This window comes from Dipodomys merriami, unplaced genomic scaffold (genome assembly GCF_024711535.1).
Source record: "Dipodomys merriami isolate MVZ:Mamm:240054 unplaced genomic scaffold, mDipMer1.0.p SCAF_1, whole genome shotgun sequence".
Taxonomy (NCBI): domain Eukaryota; kingdom Metazoa; phylum Chordata; class Mammalia; order Rodentia; family Heteromyidae; genus Dipodomys; species Dipodomys merriami.
The window spans coordinates 109362024-109383444 of record NW_027202270.1 but is presented as its reverse complement, the minus strand read 5'-3'; positions in this window follow the sequence as shown (position 1 = coordinate 109383444).

Genomic DNA, 21421 nt, shown 5'->3' with positions numbered 1-21421 from the left:
GTATTGCCAACACATTTGCAGGATGAGTCTCTGCATTCACAAGCATATGTGTTACTGGAATGTAGCTGATAAGCAGATTATAGCTCTAGTAGCAACAGCCAGGCACATGGCTTTTGGCACATGGGTCTAGTACATCTTAGTCTCCCTTTTAAATACACATTTCTGAGTTTTAGGCAACAAAACTCACTGGTGGAAGCCCCCAGCCAATCCCTCATCTGAGATCTCAAACAGGTATATTGATGGTATGAAATACCTTCATTCCACTAGCCTGTTTAGTAGTTTGTAAGTATTCACAATATTTGATCATTTTTCTGCTTAATCCTCTTGAAGAAAACTCAGAAACACATTCAAGAAACGAATGAGTTATGTTATGAATCTGGTGAAGTCCTGGGTGGATGCTGGTGTTTTGCTTGAGACAAGTTGTCTCCTGAACTTAACACTCACCCTTTTCGCACACTGAATCTTCGGCAGCATTAGGATTTTTTTAGTGGACACTAAAAACTCTCCCCAAATTTACTCTGTCTTGTTTAACTCCAGTTCTAGTGTCTACTTTTCTAACTTCTTCAGAATGTACCATTACTTATTAGGAAGATAGATATGCATTTCAGGTACAACCTATACTGGGTTGTTTTTCTAGCCTAAATGATTTTTCTAGTCTCTTTCTGGATAGCAAAGGTCCAGAAGATTTTCCCCTAAGCAAAAAATGATAAAACTTGTACTGGTATTTTCCTTCTTAGCCAAGTGACTCCTTACCTCCTGAATTTTTATTGGCTTTTCACTCCTTCTTGCTTGACCGACCTTGCCTGTATTTTGGAACTTAGCTGGGTTTTAACCCTGTTGCAGAAACATTGGCTAATGATTGGCTGAGCTGTTTTACAAAGAGAATTTTCTTCTACAGGAAGTAAAAATTGCAAGTTGGGTAAACACATGTTAAATCATTTCATTGACTTGCTTATTGCCTAGTTTATGGGGAGTAAATCTACTCTAATCCACTCTAAACACAAATGTGTTTTTTATTTTCCAATTCTGTTTTCTATAATTATATGTCTAATGTGGTAACTATTGATAGAAGTGTTACCAGCATTGTAAGTCAAGTGTTCATATTTCTATGCATAGTTAGAATAGATTGGATAAATTTAATCTGACAATTTTTTCCTCTCCTTATAAATGTATTGTATTGCTTGAATCATTTCAGAAAATCAAATAATGCTGTTCATGGATATTATATATTTGTGGATTTCTAGATGATAAGCATTCATGTAGAAACCAGTGATCTTCAAACTTGACCTTGCATCAGAATCATCTGACCAATTTTTAAAACTAGAATTTTCAGAGCCCATCCTAGTGTTTCTGACTCAGTGGATCTGGTGGTAGTCTGTATATTTGAACTTTTAAAGTTCTCAGTGCTAATGGTGCTTCTGGAACCACAGTTTGAGAACAAATTCAAAACAGTTGGGCACAAATGGTTCACCCCTGTCATCATAGCTACTCAGGAAGCTAAGAAATAAGAATTGCAGTTTCCTGCTAGCCCAGGCTAGAAAGTCCATAAGACTGTTATCTCCAATTCGCTATCAAAAAGCAGAATGGTGCTGTGACTGAAGTGGTACAAAACTATCCTGGAGCTGAAAATCTCAGGGACAGTGCCCAGGCTCTAAGTTTAAGTCTCAAGACTGGCACACACACACACACACACACACACACACACACACACACACACACACACACACACACACACGCACCACAGAGAGACAGAGAGACAGAGAGACAGATTCAAAGGAAGAGAGACAGAGGAGAGAGAGACTGAGAGAGACTGAGAGAGACAAAGAAACCAGGTGTATGATTTTATTTCTTTCATTTTGTGCTATATAAACCTGAAATACAAAAAGTGAGGGAAGAATTGGACCCATAGCTCAGAGATCTGCTCTATAATTTGCACTTACAAATGGGTCCTGTCAAGTTGGTTATATGATCAGCTATTTAAATATTGATGAGACTTTTTTTTTCTTACTGCTGCTCTCAGCTAAGCTAGCTTGGAACTGTAAGCAAATCATTTTGTCAGTCAATATGTAATGTATGTTACTTTCTTTTTCTCTCGCTCCCAGTATCTTCTTCCAATCATTTCCTGTAAAACTTACAGCTTACCTTTACTGAGAATACCAGCCGCTCAGCTCAGGTCATCCATCAAAGCAGCACTCTGTGTCAGCAGCTCCTCACATGATATAAGGTGATTCTTATACGGTGCAACCATCAGACAGTCACAAAGAGGAAGTCACACTTGTCAACTTGGGTTGTAAAACACAAGAAATCTCAATGAGCCTTTCACAATCTGCCAAGGCTAGTAGTATTAAAGAGACAGGAGGATGGAAAGGTAGCTTGGCTACACTTGGCAGGTAAATGTGTCTTTCAATATTAAAAGGCATGCAACACAGCAATCCACAGTATAGCCACAGTGGTTAGCAAATTGCTTGCCCTTGTCATCATTTTCTTATGTAGGATTTATATCAAGCATGACACACTTAGGAATAGTTCATATGTGGAAAATCCATTTTGGAATCACAACTACTCAGGTGTAAAAGTTTCTCTCTAGATGAAGTTGTGATTGCTTGAGACTTGTTGCTTCCTATAAATTAGCCTCTCTTGATTTACCAGTTGTAGCTATTTGGTGCATTTTAATAGTCAGGAGAATTCTTCGTGGGTAGCTCAGTGGTAGAGCGCTTGCCTTGCATGCATGGGATCAATTCCTCAGCACCACATAAGCAAAAAGAAAAAAGCTGGAAGTGGTGCTGTGACTCAAGTGGTAGAGCACTAGCCTTGAGCTGAAGAGCTGAGGGACAGTGCCCAGGCCCAGAGTTCAGGCCTCACAACCAGACCCCCCCCAAAAAAAAGAGATTTAAAAAAATAAGATTTTATTGTCTTCATTTTTAAAGAAAACGCCATATAACCATAAACACGTATATATCCAGCATTATTGCAAATGAATTGATATATGTATATATATGGACATACAAATATTCATATATATATATATATATATATATATATATATATATATATATATATATATATATACACAAAAGAGCCATCATTTCAGATTAGGTGAAGCTAGAGGAAACTAAAAACAAATAATTTTAATTTTGAATTGTACAACATGTTTGTTCATCTTTTTCATACCTCAGGGAACATGTAAGCGTGTTCTAAATAATATTTGTACTATTCTGGTAGACATGCAATGAAAATAACCTTGACCACTTTTAGGTTTGATTTTGTCAGGTAAATACTCCATGACTTGAACCATTGCCTCAGGCTTTTTGCATTATGTAGTTATTTTTTAGATTGGGTGTCACACTTTTCCTAGGATCTCCAAATTGTCTACAGTTCCGTCTTTGCCTGGGATAATATGAAGATTATAAATATGCCATAATATGCTGTTTATTCTTTGAAATAGTCTTGTTGACATCTTTTGCCTAGACTGATCTCAAATATGGATCCTCATAGCTCTGCTTTCTAAATATCAGGTATTGTAGGTCTAAGTCTCCATGCCCAGGCTTAAAATAAATTTTCATAAAAAGGGACGATCATGTCAATAGTAGTGTTGAAAAATAAGAATTATTAAAGTTGATGGGAAATTAATAGATTCAAATGCAATTTTAGTGTAAAATATATACTCTGCATGAGGTTTTTCTCATATTATTATAATGATCAAATATAGATTGGACCTTTTTCTCTCTTAACTTTTCTCTCATACTTTTATAATCTGAGTTAATACCTTCTTTAAGATCATCTGAACTTATTTCCCAGATTCATAATGATTAGATTGGGGGCAGTAGTGACCATAGTTTTAACGTTCAAGAATTCTTTCATATTCATTATATCTTTTCCTTAGCATCATTTTAAGTCTCTTAAGTAAATAACTTAGGTTTAACTTAGTATATTAATTATTAGGTCATAATTTTAGCTATATAATTCTTTGTTTCTTATAGCACTTATTAACTCATCTTTTTAAATTTTTGAACTTCTCTTCCTTTTGATGATTATATGTACCTAATAATCACCTTTTATGTTTATATATTTTTATTGTCAAGGTGATGTACAGAGGGGTTACAGTTACATAAGGTAATAAGTACATTTCTTGTCAAACTTGTTACCCCTTCCATTATTTTTCTCCTACTTTCCCTCCATCCCAATCCCCTCCCAAGTTTACAGATCATTTCCAACATATTGTGAATATTGCTGTTGCATTGGTTCCCCCTTGTTCTTTTTCTCACCATTCTGTTGTTCCCCTTCCTTTCCCTAATTCAGATAATGTAGCTACAATTCCAGGGTACCAAAATGAAATACAGTAACAACAGGCTATAGACCATAGGGGGAAGAACATCCAATTGAAACAAGAAATCACATAGTACATTTAAAGGAACAACAATAAAGAAAAAACTTCTTGTATCCATGTCTTGGAGTTCATTTCAATTAGCATCATTGTATATGGTCATAAGTATGTAGCTCATATGTCATCTTATATGGTCATATGTATAGTGCTCATCAGCTAAGATTATTCTAGACATATACTAATTACTGCAAATAAGAGAGACAATGGAATCTGTGTTTCTTAGTGTCTGGCTTACTTCATTTAATATGATTTTTTGCAAGTCTTTCCATTTTCTTACAAATGGGCAGTGTCATTCTTTCTGGTGGAAGCATACAATTTCATTACATATTTAAATATATCTGTATATATTCCACATTTTCTTGATCCATTCTTCTACTGATGGGCATCTGGATTGGTTGAATATCTTAATTATGGTGAATGATGCTTCAATAAACAGCTGTGCTGATAGCTTTAGTATGGCCTTGTTTGTGGTCATTTAGGTAAATGCCCAGGAGTGGGGTTGCTGGGTCATAGAGGAGCTCTATGTTTAGTCTTTTGAAGTACCTCCATACTGCTTTCCAGAGTGGTTGAACAAGTTTACACTCCCACCAACAATGCAGTAGGGTTCCTTTCTGGCCACATCCCCTCCAGTATCTGTTGTTATTAGAGTACTTGATTATAGGCATTCTAACTAGGGTGAGGTAGAATCTCAAGGTTGTTTTGATTTTCATTTCTTTTATGTCCAGAGATGTTGAGTATTTCTTCATGTGTCTAAGTGGGCTAAAGACTTAAAGAGAGACTTCTCCGTTGATGTTTATATTTTTAAAAAGTAGGTAATACTTTGGTTCCCTGAGCTTTTTGAACAATATAATATTTCTGAATATATATGTAAACAAATGATCTATCAGAAGAGCTAAACTAACTTATGCTGAGGCAACAAATGTTCCTTTTATTTCAATGGATTGGCGTGAAGATTTAATTCTTGCTCATTCTGAACTTGTACCTGGAACTAGTCTCTGTGCTGTGGGAGATGGCCCTGAGTTTAGGACCTATGCTGGTAGAGAAGTTATGAGTGGTTATCATGAAGAAAGAAAGAGAGCATGCTAATATACAACCAGGAAAATTTACAGCATGCAGGATTTGACAGCTCCGCTGAATGCTTGGTAGGATGGGTTCATTGACTGCTGAGGGGCTTCTGGAAGAAACTGGCTTCACCTAGGCCCAGGATAATGGAAACTATTTTTTAATTTAATTTTATTGTCAAGGTGAAGTACAGTGGGGTTACAGTTGCATATATAAGGTAGTGAGTCCATTACTTGTGGAATTTCTTACCCCTCCATCATTTTTCTCCAACTTTTCCTCCCCCGCAATCCCTCATCCAAGTTGTTCAGAACATTTCCAACTTATTGTGAGTATTTCTATTGCACTGATTTGACCTTTTTCCTTTGTATCATCATTTTGTTGTTCCCCTTCCCTTATCTAATTCAGATTAACATATATACAATATGCAGGGTACCAAAATCAAATACAGTGACCATAGGGGATAAATCATAGGGAAAAAAAATACAACAACAAAAAATCACACACAACATTAAAAACAACAACAACAAGGAAAATCTCATGTTTCATATCTTGGAATTTCTTTTGCTTAGCATCATTTAATATGGTCATATTTTTCTAAGAAAAAATGTACACTGGCCTTCAGCTTTCCCCAAATTCCTAACTATTTTCTTTGAAGCCAAGGGGTCAGTTATTTTCCTTTGGAAATATTACTCACGCCAATTCTACTGTCATTGACTAATAGAAGAAACACCTAGGGATAGTGTGTTTTCAAACCCAATTTACTATTGCACATTTGTGCATTTCTGAATCTGATTCAACAATCTTTTAAAAAATAGTATCTTTAACTTGTTGTACAAAGGAGGTGCAATTTAACAAGCAATTTATGAATGCAAAGCTTTTACAGTGATATGTTAAGATTTGTGATAGTTCCTCTTATACATACTCATAAATTTATCAAACTATAGCTATTTGTTAGTTTCAGCCAAGAACATTAATTTTCTTTTTGCATTTGAAGAAAAGTTCTGTAAAAATCAGTTGATTCTTATATATTTTACAACGAAATATTCACATATTTATAGATGTCAGCCTTGTATAATACCCAGTATCAATGAAAGGAGAAGCTAGGAAATGGTTTTTGATCAGTTATTAGCTTTTAGCTATTTCTTATTTAAGTGAAGACTTTAAATGTGTATTTTATTTTTAGAATTGTTTATACTCCAAAGCACAGGTTTTGTGTGCAATGTTGTTTACCTTTGGTCTTATAGACCATTTGTTTCCAAAATAAAACCAACAATTTATTTTCCTCTTTTTCTCTTTAGGGAGATGGCCTCAAAACCTTTTAAAATAGATTTATTTGTCAAATCTATTATATTCTCTGACACCTCAGTGTCTTCAATAATTTATTTTGAATTTTGTATAATTCACTCCTTGGGCAACAGTGTATGGATTTCGAAAAATACAGGTGTCAGAGTCTATCATGTCAGAGATAGATCATCTCACTTCCCCCAAAAAAGCCCTCTATGTACAGAACCTATTCAATTCTAGTGTGCCAATTCTTGGGCACACATTTATTTGCTTTCCTTTTCTACAGTTTGACCTTTCACAGTGACTAAAAATTCCCATCAGGTGGATAGTCTTTCATATTGTTTCTTTCATTTTGCATATATATTTAGGATTTGTGGATATGTTTTAATAGATTTTTTAAATAAAATTCACTGAATATTATATAGTCTATACTATCCTTACACCACATTTTTTCTATCTACTTACTGTTTGAGGTTATCTCTTGTATGTTCCTATGTTTTGATTACTATGATTCCAACTGTGATAAATATTTGTGCAAAGTATTTTGTGTGGATATGATGTTTGAAATGATTGGGCTGGGAAGGTGGCTAGGTGGTAGAGTGCTTGCCTTGCATGCATGAGGCCCTGGGTTCAATTCCTCAGCACCATGTAAGCAGAAAAAGCTGGAAGTGGTGCTCTGGCTCAAGTGGGAGAGGGCTAGCTTTGAGCTGAAGAGCTGAGGAACATTGTCCAGGCTCCATGACTGGCCAAAAAATAAAGATAAAATAAAGTTTGAAATGATCTTGGAAAAATATTAGAAGTGATATGAAAGAGAAAAGCATCTGGCCTGGGTGCTGTTCTTGAGCTTCAGTTTCCTTAAGGCTAGAACTCTACCCTTGAGTCCCAGCACTATTTTCAGCTTTTTTCTGCATAGATTTTTGGAGATAAGAGTCTAAGGGACTGTGGGGCTGGAGTTAAACTGCAATCCTAAAATCTCAACCTCCTATTTAGGATGATAGATGTGTGCTACCAGTGCCTGGCCAATACCCTAATTTAATGTCATGATTTTGTGAATTTTAGCCATACTTCTAGCTGAATGATAGTATCTCTTACTACTTTTGTTGTTGGTGGTGGTGGTCATGGGGCTTGAACTCTGGGTCTGGGTACTGTCCCTATGCTCTTCAGCTCAAGACGAGCACACTACCGCTTGAGCCACAGCGCCACTTAGTATCTCTTATTACTTTGATTTGCAATTTTGTTGTGATGTTGGATGTTGAAATATTTTTATTTAGTTAGGTATGCATCATCTTTGGGAGGATTTTGTTCAGATTTTATGACGTATGGGTAATTTTTCTTTTATAGTGTTGGGATTTTTATGTTCTTTGTATATCTTAGATCTGAATTTTCTGTGGTTATGTGGCATGAAAGTATTTTTTCCGAGTCTCTGTATTGTCTTTTCTTTCTCTTAATATTGACTTGTATAGTACAGAGCTTTCCATTTGCTAATCTTAATTTTATCATGGTTTTTATGGATTTTTTTTCTTTTTATGCTTTTTTTTCTTTTGCTTTATCTGACACTGCTCCAAAAGCCAAAGAGATAAGAGCTATGTGTTCTATCTTGCCTTTTAAAATTTTAGCTATATATTTGCATTGAAGTCTAAAATATAACTTCAGGTAATTTGTATATGCATTTTAAAAACTATAACTATTTATTTTAAAAACTGTAACTTTATTTTATTATTTGTTTTATAGTATTTTTTGTTCCAGTCCTAAGGAATGAACTCAGGACCTGGGCACTGTCCCTTCGCTTTTTTTTTTTTTTACTATTAAAATAATTTGATAATCTTGGTTTTAGTCTTGTTTTCAAAAGAACTTTTACATCAGTACATCATCACAATCTTACCCTTGTGTTTTAGTATTAAGAGTTGGAACTATGAAGGTAAATGCTAACATAGCCTGATATATATATATATATATATATATATATATATATATATAATTCTTGCATTTTATTTCAATAATACCACCATAATTTCCAAATAATTACCTATTCAGTACTCTGAAAGTAAAACAGCCACAGATATTGAAGTCTTCAAAAAAAAAAAGCTCTTAGTCCTCAGTGACTCTTCTTTCTTCACTTGGAATATTTTAAATAATGAGTGTTTACAACGAAGAAATAAACAACCAAATATTTTGGAGATAGCAATATATACAGCCAGAAGTTCTGGCCTCTGACCTAAACAATCTGGAGCATAAATTCTTTAAAACTTTTTCAGATTCATTGCTAAAAGTATGAAGGGTTACTAATCCAAAGGTAACTATAGAATTAAGCTGGACCATCAAACTCATGCCTATATGTATGTATGTATGTATGTATGTATGTATATATATATATATAAATAAATATAGTATAAAGCAGTTTATTTTAATCCTATCAGTGTGTTATTAAACAGTCACATATTCCTTGGCTTTTTACTCAAGGCTAGCATTCAATCACTTGAGCCACCACTCCATTGCCCGCTGTATGTGTGTGTGTGTGTGTGTGTGTGTGTGTGTGTGTGTGTGAATGTGTGTGCATGTTTATGTGTAAATAAGTGTGTGTGATTAATTGGAGATAAGAGTCTTATAGACTTACCTATTCATCCTGTCTTTGAACTACAATCTTAGCCTCCTGGTAGGATCATAGGCATAGACCACCAGTATCAGACCACTTTTAAAAATTTTTAAACATACACACAGCCATTTTTTCTAGAAATATTTGTTGAATGCTGTACTTTCTATTGAATTGTCTTTGTGTCTTGGTCAAATCTCAATTGTGTATATACTATTGTCTATATATCCGAGCTTTACCTCTTGAAGTGTGACAATGTGAACCTTTTAACTTTGTCCTACTTTAATATTATTTTAGCCATTCTAAATGTTCGATACCTCTTTTGTGCACTTTAGAATTGGTTTGCAAATATCTATAAGATAGATCACTTGGATTTTGACAGATATTAAATTCAGTTTGTGAATGAAATTGAAAACTTCAATTTTCCCTTATGTAAGAACATAGATAATTCTCAGGAAAATTAGATTTCTGGGAATTTCATTTGTGTCTTACATATGTACATATCTTGGTGGGTTTATATGGCCTTAACGTGTTTATATCTCAGTATTTTATTTGGAGTGTGTTGTGTCATGATGTTTTACAACTACTCAATATTGGTTACAATTCAGTATTTACATTTAGTTTACTTACATTGTAGTTATTTTCATGCATTAACTGTGCAGTATGACTTCTTTTAATTAATTACAAGGTTTGTTATAGTTGAATTAACACATAATCTGTGAAATTAAACAGAACCATACATTTTCCTTCACCAATTTGTTTTCCTCCTAGGATGGCTGGCATCTTCTTGATTAGGAAGTTCCTGATATCTATTTCTAATTTTAGAAGTTTTTTGTTATTTTTGACATAAAACCATGATGTCAACTGAAGAATTTTGGAGGAAGTACTTTTTAACATTGAAGGTATTCATTATGAGAATACGAATATGCAAAATGTTTAAAACAATGCTGTTGTCTGAACTTTCTCTTTTAATTGTTATATTGTTACAATGTTTTTCTTTAACCTGTTGGTACTTTGTATTTCATTTATTAATTTGTGAATAGTAATACAGTTTTCACTAATGAGATAAGTCTTATTTTGGCTACAATATCTGATCTTTTACCTTTTGGATTCACTTTGCTCCATAGATCTCAGCTCCATGTTTTGTATTTGGCTGTATCTCTAGTCTTTGGGTGGCAGTTTTCCCTGAAACATACCTTCTTGGATGGGTCCAAAAATTGTTAATATTTTAGTTTTACTAGCTTTATTGTTTCTGAGAAAATGAAGGTGATGTCTTTCAAGTTCTTCACACATTGATGTTGCAAACAGAAGTCATCCAGAATGTATCATAGTCTGTACAAATTGCATATAATGCAAAGAATACTGACATCATTGTATAAAACATGTTTTCTATAGAATTATTATATATTAATTATGAGATTTCTTTCTTGAAAATGTTCCACTATCACAAGATTTTAACAATAATTTCATTTTCATTTTTATTTGCTTTTTACTTTAGTTTATTTATCAGATAAGTCATTCAGACTTTTTGTCTTGGGCCAACCTCAAACTGGGATCTTCTGCCTCTACCTTCCACTTAGATGAGATTATAGACATGCACTTCTAGCTTGTTCATTTTTTTTTGGTTTATGGGGTGCTGAGGAATCAAACCCAGGACCTCATGCATGTAAGGCAAACATTCTACCACTGAGCCACCTTCCCAGCCCCTGCTTGTCATTTTTAATAGGAATAAAACCTTGGTCACCAAAAATATTCAAATGAAATTATTCTTTCTGCAAAGCTGGGATTACAGGCATGCCCCCTCATACGAGAACTAGCTTTGTTCTACTAAAATGTTTCATATTTCTTATTTTTCAATTCTATTAATTTAAAATATCTTAGAAAAATCAGTTAAACATGATCAAGAAAAATAAACAGAATTAATAATCATTTATTTTCAACTATAGATAAATCTATTGTATAGAATTTTCTCCTGCATCCATACTGAACAAGGCCATTAAGTACTTGAATACATAGGAGACACAAAATAACACACAATTCATATTGCAAATGTCAGTAATAGGTGGTTCCAGGATATCTATGTCATCCCAGTCTCTCACAGCTTCTAGACAGGATGAATCTATTATGACAAAAATTAATTTTAACTGGAATGCCCAACAGTATTTTCACTTTGGGTGACAGCTATTAACACTGGAAGAAAACAATCACATTTAATATCAGTCAACAAGCTATCAAAGCCTTTTCAGTTTCCCAAGATGTCCTCAGCAAATACCACTGAATGCATCTGTAAACCCATATGAGACACAACAGCATAAATATTATTTTTCATTAGGAACTGAAGACTCAAGAGGTTAGTTATATCCTCACAGATCAAACAGTGTATAATCATATGTACAAATAAATGTAAACAACTATGTTTAACCTGATTTAAACATTGTGAAGTATATTCACATATCAAGATATCTCACAGTATCCTGTAAATGTGTATGTTCATATTTTTACATATAGTCAAAGTTTAATTTACATTAAAATTAGTTGTTTTATGCTGCACATACAGGATTCACTGTTATTCACTAATGTGGCTCTGTGTGTATGTGTGTGTGTGTGTATGTGTGTGTTTACTAGTGCTTGAACTTAGGGCCTCATGCATTCACTTGGTGTTTTTGCTTAAGGCGGGTCCTCTACAACTTGCTCCAGACCTCCATTTCTGGCATTTTAAACTGGTTAACTGGAGATGAGTGTGTCACAAAATTTCCAGACCAAGGTTGGCTTCAAACTCAAATCCTCATATCTAAGTCTGCAGAAGAGCTAGAATTATAGTTGTGGGCCATCAGTTCCTGGCTCACCATTGTGTTTTATAATTTCTCAGATCATTTTTATAATTTGGGGGTATTCAGAAAAATATGGTAAGGCTGAATAAGTACTTAGAAAAATCAAGACAAAGAGCTGAGTGCTGGTGGCTCAAGTAATCTTAGCTACTCAGGAGGGTGAGATCTGAGGATTATGATTCAAAGACAGACGAGGCAGGAAATTCCGTGAGACTTTTATCTCCAATAAACCACCAGAAAATCAGAAGTGGTGCTGTGGCTCAAGAGGTAGAGTGCTCACCTTGAGCTGAAGAGCTCAGTGACAGCACCTAGACCAGAGTTCAAGCCCCACAAAAGACCGAAAAAAAAATAAAAAAGAAAAAGAAAAAAGAAAAATCAAGACAAGAATGGTTAAAGATGAATTGAATAGCAGATTATCTTAAATTTCCTATAAGAAATAAATAGCTTTGAAAGAATACTAGTGACTTAGGGAACGTAAATACTTGATATTTTCACATTTCATGTCAAAAAATAAATAAGAGAAACGAAGGAGGATCTAGTATTTTCTCTGACACTAATTGACATGTAGGCTAGCTACAGGTGGACATGGCAGGCCTTACTTTTTTCCTGATTCTTTGAGTTTTCCTGGAAGGGCAGCTCTGATCTATGCCATCTCTCCTAGAATTAATCTGGGTTCCATGCTTTCATTGTATGTGATGTCGGTATAATTTGTGGAGGGGAAGGGGAAAAACAAGTCGTTTAAATAGGGATACAGGTGGACCAATTGCAACAATGAGAAGTACAAGTATGTCGAAAACAAACTTTACAACTTTGGGGGGGAGGGGAGGAATGGGTGGGGGGTGGAGGGGGAAGGATGGAAAGGGATGGGAAGGGGACACAAAGGAGGAGGCTACGATGCTTGATAAGAAATGTACTCATTATCTTGCCCATGTAATTGTAACCCCTCTGTACAGTATTGTCACAATTAAAAAAAATTAATCTGAGAGTTCCGGGAAGATGGCAGAGGAGAAGCTGGAATCTGAACAAGCTCTCGCATAGAAAGCAGTTTTAGAGTTCCAGTGAACAGTCCTAAGCCAGAGAATCACACCAAGTGTGCCATCACAGGACAGAGAGTTAGACAAGAGAGGGGAAGCCAAGGAAACACATCAGCTGCCGCTACGGCGGCAGGGTCGCGGCTGCGACCACCGCCGCGGGGTCATACCTGAGACACAGAGAGTCCGGGACGAAGGAGCCAGACACAGCGGACGAGCGGATTCTACTCAACACCAAGAACCGACAAGGAGCGGACATCTTCATCCTGCTGTTTGCAGACCAGAGACGACCCAGGATCCAAGACTCGGCGTGAGTACAAGCCCGACATCCTCACTCCTTCTCAGGAAGTAGAGGAGGGAAGGCCACCCCTCTCCCCCCAGCACCGGTGATCTCCATCTTGGATACCAACAAAGCTCGGAGGAGCTGCTAGCTCCAGCTCAGGCCTTGGAATAAAACGAGTCATTTAGCAGTTCACAAGAACTTAACGGTGAAGTGACCTGCCAGACTCAGCACCATCCAGGGAAAAGTCACCCAGCTCAGGCGCCAGCCATTGGAGTGCCTTGCCTCACTGGGTAACCAGAGCCAGAGGCTGCCCCTCCCTCTAGCAGCCACCACAATCAATTGAAAAACAGAAACCCTGAGAATGGCTCCAGGCTGGGCGCTGTGAGCTTTATCACAAAATAGCCCCAGGGAAAAGCTACTGTTTGTTGAAAGGCCTCAACTCTACCCAGAACCTAGCCTCATCACCACATCCCCCTCTTTTGTGATTCTCAAAGCAGATCAACCTCCCAGAAAACTAACCTGGGAGGGGGATTTCAAAATCTTGGGTAAAGCAGAGCATTTTTCTGCCTCTTCCAACCAAACGACTTAAGAAACCAATCAAGCCACAGGACCTCAAGCTGACCAGAGACTCCAACAAGAGACTGGTTAGAGACAAAAGGGAGATACAGGATTCTTCCCACTCCTCCCCCCCCCAAAAAAAAAATCAAAAGACTTTTTTTTCTTTTTTTTTTCTTCTTCTTCTTTTCTTTTTTTTGCTTGTGTTTTGTTTTTTCTTACCTTATATATATATTTTTTTCCCCTTCTAAAACTTTTATTAATCTTTAATTTTTGCCTCTTCCGAAAAAATAATTGTTTTCCAGTAACGTTTTTTTTTTTCCTCATCTTATAATTTTTATTTTAGGAATATGTGAATGAGAGTTTTCCTTTCTTTTCTTGTCTTCTTTCTCTTTTTCTTTCTTTCTTAATTATCTTTTTGTTTTTTGTCTAGCTCTACTGAACTTCTGATCTTTTCTTCTCCCTTTCCCATCCTTAAAGTTTTTCACAGCTCCTCTATGTCCCTCCCCTTCTCGGAACATATTCACATTCCTCTCTAAATAGACGGTCTTTTAACTTCTATAATAACATTAATTTTTACGTTTCTATTTTTTTTCTGGTCTCTCTCTCTCTCTACTTGCATCCTACCCAACCCATTTCCTGCATTGTGATTAGGACATAGTTAACTCTCCCTGTGCCTCCCCACATCAATCTATTCCTATTTTTTACCCACATCTCTCCCTAATCCTAACAATTTCTGGTTTTCCAAATTCTTTTCTGCGGTTCGAAGTACTTTAACATATAGTTGTTTGATGTTGAATAGATGTATCTGTTGAACTAGATTGTATCTGTAGACTATTGACTGTACAAACGCAAACTTTGGTTGATGGTTGCCTTAAGATAGTGTTCTAGCATAAAACTGGTGCAATCTTTATCTCAAATGGGCCGAGTAAGCCGGAAAAACACAAGAAAAATGGCAAATTCGGGTATCTCAATTCCCAACCTCGATAATCAGGGATTAGAACAGATAAAGAATAATCCAGAGGAGAGTTCCCAAATAGCTCTACAAACACTAATAGCAAACATGATAAATGAGAAGTTTGACAATGTACAAAGGACTCTGTATGAGCGTGATAGGGAGAGAGAGGAGGCATCCCAGAAGTTTATACAGGAATATCATAAGCGTGAGGAAGCTACTCAAAAACTGATACAGGATTTGCGTGAACAACTTGAGAATGCTCAAAGAGAAAGGGAGGAATGGTGTGAGCAGGCAGAGAACACTCAAAGAGAACTGCAGGATTCCCACGAATGGGAAGAAAGAGAACTGCAGGAATCCCACAGATGGGAAGAAGCTAATCAAAGAGTAATTGAGGAAATGAGAGACCAGGTAGAGAATACACAAAGATCACTAAAGGCATTCATGGAATCCATTAACAAAGAGCTGAAGGAAGTCAGGGAGACCACAAAGGGAATGCTGAATGGAACCCAACAGAAGGAATGGGAGTCCAAAGAAACCATAACCAATCAACTAAGTGATTTGAGAACAAACACTGAACACCAAATTAAGGAAGTAAAGAAATTCATACAAGACCTAAAACAGAGCTTCAACAAAGAACTTGAAGCCATCAAAGCTGACCAATTAGAAGGGAAAGAGATAAAAAACAAAGTAGAGAGTCTTGACAGCAGGTTAGACCATGCAGAAGATCGAATCTCAGGGATTGAAGACAGCCTAGATATTATAGAGAAAGAACATACAACCATCCAAGACAAGTCCAAGAAATATGATAGGTCTATCCAACACCTGGAAGAAACCATCAGAAGGCCCAATCTAAGGATAATGGGTGTAGAGGAGCACCTAGAAACAGAAGTTAATGGTCTAGGAAATTTGTTTAAGAGGATCCTAGCAGAGAACTTCCCAAACATACAAAAAGATAGGCCTATTCAGATACAAGAAGCTTTTAGAACCCCAAATAGACCAGACCAGAATAGGACATCCCACCATCACATTATAATCCACACAGGATCTACCCAGACCAAGGAAAAGATCCTTAAAGCTGTCAGGGAGAAAAGGGTAATCACCTACAAAGGGAAACCAATTAGAATCACCTCAGATTTCTCAGCAGAGACAATCAAAGCAAGAAGAGCCTGGAATGATGTCTGCCATGCCCTAAAAACAAACAACTATCAACCAAGAATACTGTACCCAGCTAAACTCTCCTTCATAACTGAAGGCCAAATAAAAACCTTCCATAGAAAAGAAAAATTGAAACAATACATCTCCACCAAACCAGCCCTACAAAAGATTCTTAACGATGTCCTACACATAGAAAACCAACAAGACTGCAACAAAGGCCAAGAAACTGCACCCAAACTGAGAATCCAAGAACCTTAGGAAGAACCCAGTTTTCGCAGCCCCCAAGAAGGTGGATAACATGGCAGGAACTCCCAAATACCTCTCAGTCCTATCTCTTAACGTTAACGGACTGAACTCTCCAATTAAGCAACATAGACTGTCTAGTTGGATTAAAAAACAAGACTCTTCTATCTGCTGCCTGCAGGAGTCACATCTTACCCGTAAAAACAAACACATTTTCAATGTTAAAGGCTGGAACAAAATCTACCAAGCAAACGGCCCTCATAAACAGGTGGGAGTTGCAATCCTAATATCAGATAAAATAGACTTCAAATTAAAATTCGTGAGAAGAGATAAAGAAGGTCACTACATACTAATTAAAGGATCTCTCCTTCAGGAGGATATTACAATTCTAAATATCTATTTGCCAAACAATGGAGCACCCAAATTTATCAAAGAAACACTACTTTCCCTCAAATCCCATATAGATCCAAAGACATTAATTGTTGGGGATTTTAACACACCACTCTCCCCACTAGATAGATCAACTCGGCAAAAACTCAACAGAGAAACCGCAGATCTAAACAGCTGCATAGATCAACTAGACTTAACAGACATTTACCGAACATTTCACCCAGCAGCATCAGAATACACGTTCTTCTCAGCAGCACATGGAACGTTTTCTAAAATAGACCACATTTTAGGCTACAAAGCAAACTTGTCTAAATTCAGAAACATTGAAGTTATACCTTGCATTCTCTCTGACCACAAGGGAATAAAATTAGAACTCAACACCAAAAGCCACCAAAGAAAGTCCGGTATCACATGGAGGCTGAACAACACACTGCTGAATCATGAGTGGGTCATGGAAGAGATTAGAAAGGAAATTCAAATGTTCCTGCTATTCAACAAAAATGAACACACAAATTACCAGCTCCTCTGGGACACAGCAAAGGCAGTACTCAGAGGCAAGTTTATAGCTCTGAGCTCCTACATCAACAAATTGGAGAGATCTGAAACTAACAATTTAATGACACATCTAAACCTCCTTGAAAAAGAGCAGCAAGATAAACCCCAATCCAGTAGACGGAAAGAAATAATCCAAATTAAATCAGAATTAAATGAATTAGAATCCAAAAAAACTATAGAAAGAATCAACAAAACAAAGAGTTGGTTCTTCGAAAAACTTAACAAAATTGACAGACCCTTAGCAAACCTTATCAGAAAAAGGAGAGAACACACCCAAATTAATAAACTCAGAGATGAGAATGGAAACATCACCACGGAAACAACCAAGATTCAGAACATTATAAGGGAATACTTCTCAAAACTATATGCTAATAAGTTTGAGAACTTGACAGAAATAGACCTTTTCCTAGCAAATATTGACATGCCAAAACTAAACCAAGATGAGTTAAACCAGCTTAACAGGCCCATATCAAGCATTGAAATAGAAACAGCAATAAGAGACCTCCCAGCTAAGAAAAGTCCAGGACCAGATGGTTTTACAGCGGAATTTTACAAGGCCTTCAAAACAGAGCTCACACAATACTCCTCCAACTCTTCAATGAAATTGAAAGATAAAGCTCACTCCCGAACACATTCTATGAAGCCATCATAACCATCATCCCAAAACCAGGCAATTACTCATCAAAGAAAGATAACTATAGACCCATTTCTTTGATAAACATTGATGCAAAACTTCTCAACAAAATTTTGGCCAATCGACTTCAACAATTCATCCAAAAAAATCATACACCATGATCAAACAGGATTCATTTCAGGGATGCAAAGCTGGTTCAATATACGCAAATCAATTAATATTATTCATCACATCAACAGGAGCAAGAATAAGAACCACATGGTTATCTCAATAGATGCAGAAAAAGCATTTGACAAGATCCAACACCCCTTTATGATGAAGGTTCTGGAAAAATTAGGAATCCATGGAACATTCCTCAATACAATAAAGGCTGTATATGACAAACCTACAGCCAGCATTATACTCAATGGTGAAAAACTAATGCCATTTCCTCTTAACTCAGGAACAAGACAAGGATGCCCCCTCTCTCCACTTCTCTTCAATCTAGTATTAGAATGCCTAGCTAAAGCAGTAAGACAAGATGCAGACATAAAGGGGATCCAAATAGGGAAAGAAGAAATAAAACTCTCCCTCTTTGCAGACGACATGATCTTGTATTTAAAGAATCCCATAGACTCCACTCCCAAATTACTCAAGCTGATTCAAAACTTTGGCAAAGTAGCAGGTTATAAAATTAACCCCCCAAAATCAATGGCTTTTCTATATGCCAACAATGAGAAAAGTGTGGCTGAAATTAGGAAAGCAACTCCATTTGTAATAGCCCCACAAAAAATAAAATACCTAGGAATTAACTTAACCAAAGAAGTGAAGGACCTCTATGATGAAAACTTTAAAATCTTAAAAAGAAAATCAACACAGAACTAAAAAAATGGCAAAGCCTCCCATGCTCCTGAATTGGAAAGATTAACATCGTGAAAATGGCAATACTTCCCAAGGATATCTACAAATTCAACGCGATACCTATCAAAATTCCACCCTCATTCTTCAAGGAAATAGAAGAGGCAATCCAAAAATTCATATGGAACAATAAAAACCCCGAATAGCAAAAACGCTCCTCAACGGAAAGAACACTGCTGGAGGAATATCAATACCAAATTTCAAACTCTACTATAAAGCCATAGTAATCAAAACAGCTTGGTATTGGCATAAGAACAGACTTCAGGACCAATGGAATAGAATTGAAAACCCAGAAATGAACCTACAGACCTATAGCCATCTAATCTTCGATAAGGAAGCTAAAACAATAGAATGGAAGAAAGACAGCCTCTTCAGTAAATGGTGCTGGCAAAATTGGTTAACTACATGTAGAAAACTAAAGCTAGATCCTTATATATCACCCTGCACCAGAATCAACTCCAAATGGATCAAAGACCTTGAACTCAAAGCAGACACTCTGAAAACATTACAGGATGGAATAGGAGAAACCCTAGGTCTCCTTGGCTCAGGCCGTAATTTTCTGAATAGAGACCCGGAAGCACAACAAATCAAAGAAAGGTTGGACAAATGGGATTGCATACGGTTGCAGAGCTTCTGCAGGGCAAATGACATAGCTAGCAAGATCAATAGAAAGCCCACGGTTTGGGAGAAGATCTTTACTAGCCATACAACGGACAAGGGTCTCATATCTAAAATATACTTGGAACTCAAAAAATTAAACCCCCCAACAACAAATCCTCAAAGAAACAACTGCCCAATAAATAAGTGGGCGAAAGACTTAAAGAGAAGTTTCTCTGAAGAAGAAAGAAGGATGGCCAATAGACACATGAAGAAATGTTCAACATCCCTAGCCAAAAAGAAATGCAAATCAAAACAACATTGAGATATCACATCACTCCAGTTAGAACAGCAAAAATCAAGAACTCTAACAACAACAGATGCTGGAGGGGATGTGGACAGAAAGGAACCTTACTTCATTGTTGGTGGGAATGTAAACTTGTTCAACCACTTTGGAAAGCAGTATGGAGGTTCCTCAAAAGACTTCACATAGATCTCCCCTATGATCCAGCAATCCCACTTTTGGGCATTTACCCAAATGTTTACAAACAAGACCACACTAAAGCTACCAGCACAACTATGTTTATTGCAGCATTATTTACCATAGCTAAGATATGGAACCAACCCAGATGCCCCTCAGTAGATGAATGGATGAAGAAAATGTGGTATATATACACAATGGAATTCTATGCCTCCATCAGAAAGATTGACATTGCCCCATTTGTTAGGAAATGGAAAGGCTTGGAAAAAATTATATTAAGTGAAGTAAGCCAGGCCCAAAGAAGCATAGGTCCCATGGTTTCCCTTATTTGCAATATCTAGTATAGGTATGAGTCAAGCAGAAAAGGTCAGATAATGTGATGTTAGGAAAATGAACCCTTAAATATGTATTTTAATGTTTTCGTTTCTCTCATGCATATGTTTCTAACGCATTTATAAGATTATTTCTTTGTTGCTTTGTATGTCCCTCCCCCACAGTGTAACCCCCGCTTTCACTATATTTGATGTCAGTATAACATGTGGAGGAGATGGGGGCAAACAAGTCGTTTAAGGATTCAGGTGGACCTGTTGCAACAATGAGAAGTACAAAATGTCATGTCAAAACCAGCTTTACAATGTCGGTGTGGGGGGGGGAGGGGGGTATAATTGGGTAGGGGGAGGGGGGAGGCGGAGAAGGGAGGTGAAGTGTAAACAAAGGAGGAGGCTGCAATGCTTGGTAAGAAATGTATGCATTATCCTGCCCATGTAATTGGAGCCCCTCTGTACATTATGTTCTCAAATAAAATAAAATAATATTAAAAAAAAATTAATCTGGGTTCCCCTTGTCAAGTGCATTCTATCTGTGTTGACATATGAGCAAAAAAGATTATATTGATGAAACATCAGAATTTACCTCTCTGCTGTAATACTTCTTTGTTGAGAGTATTCTTTATTTGGCAAAAGTTTCCATATGACTAGAAAATGGAGCATGCTCTTCAGGGTGAAGAAGATCTACCAAGAAATTAGATATGAAAGAGTGGAATAGATTAAGAGATGAAATATGGGCTACTAATTTTTCAGCAATATACTCATGTTAAAAACTAGGCTATTCCCAGAAACACATCAAATCATAGAAAGGTTGGAGAAATTGGATTGCATGAAGCTGCAGAGCTTCTGCATGGCAAAGGGCATAGCTAGCAAGATCAATAGAAAGCCCAAGGATTGGGAGAAGATCTTCACTAGCGATATAAAGGACAATGGTCTCATATCTAAAATATACCTGGAACTCAAAAAATTAAATCCCCCAACAACAAATGCTCAAACAACTGCCCAATAAATAAGTGGGCTAAAGATTTACAGAGAAACTTCTCTGAAGAGGAAAGAAGGATGGCCAATAGACAGATGCAGAAATGCTCAACCTCCCTAGCCATAAAAGAAATGCAAATCAAAACAGCATTGAGATACCACCTCACCCCAGTTAGAATGGCTATAATCA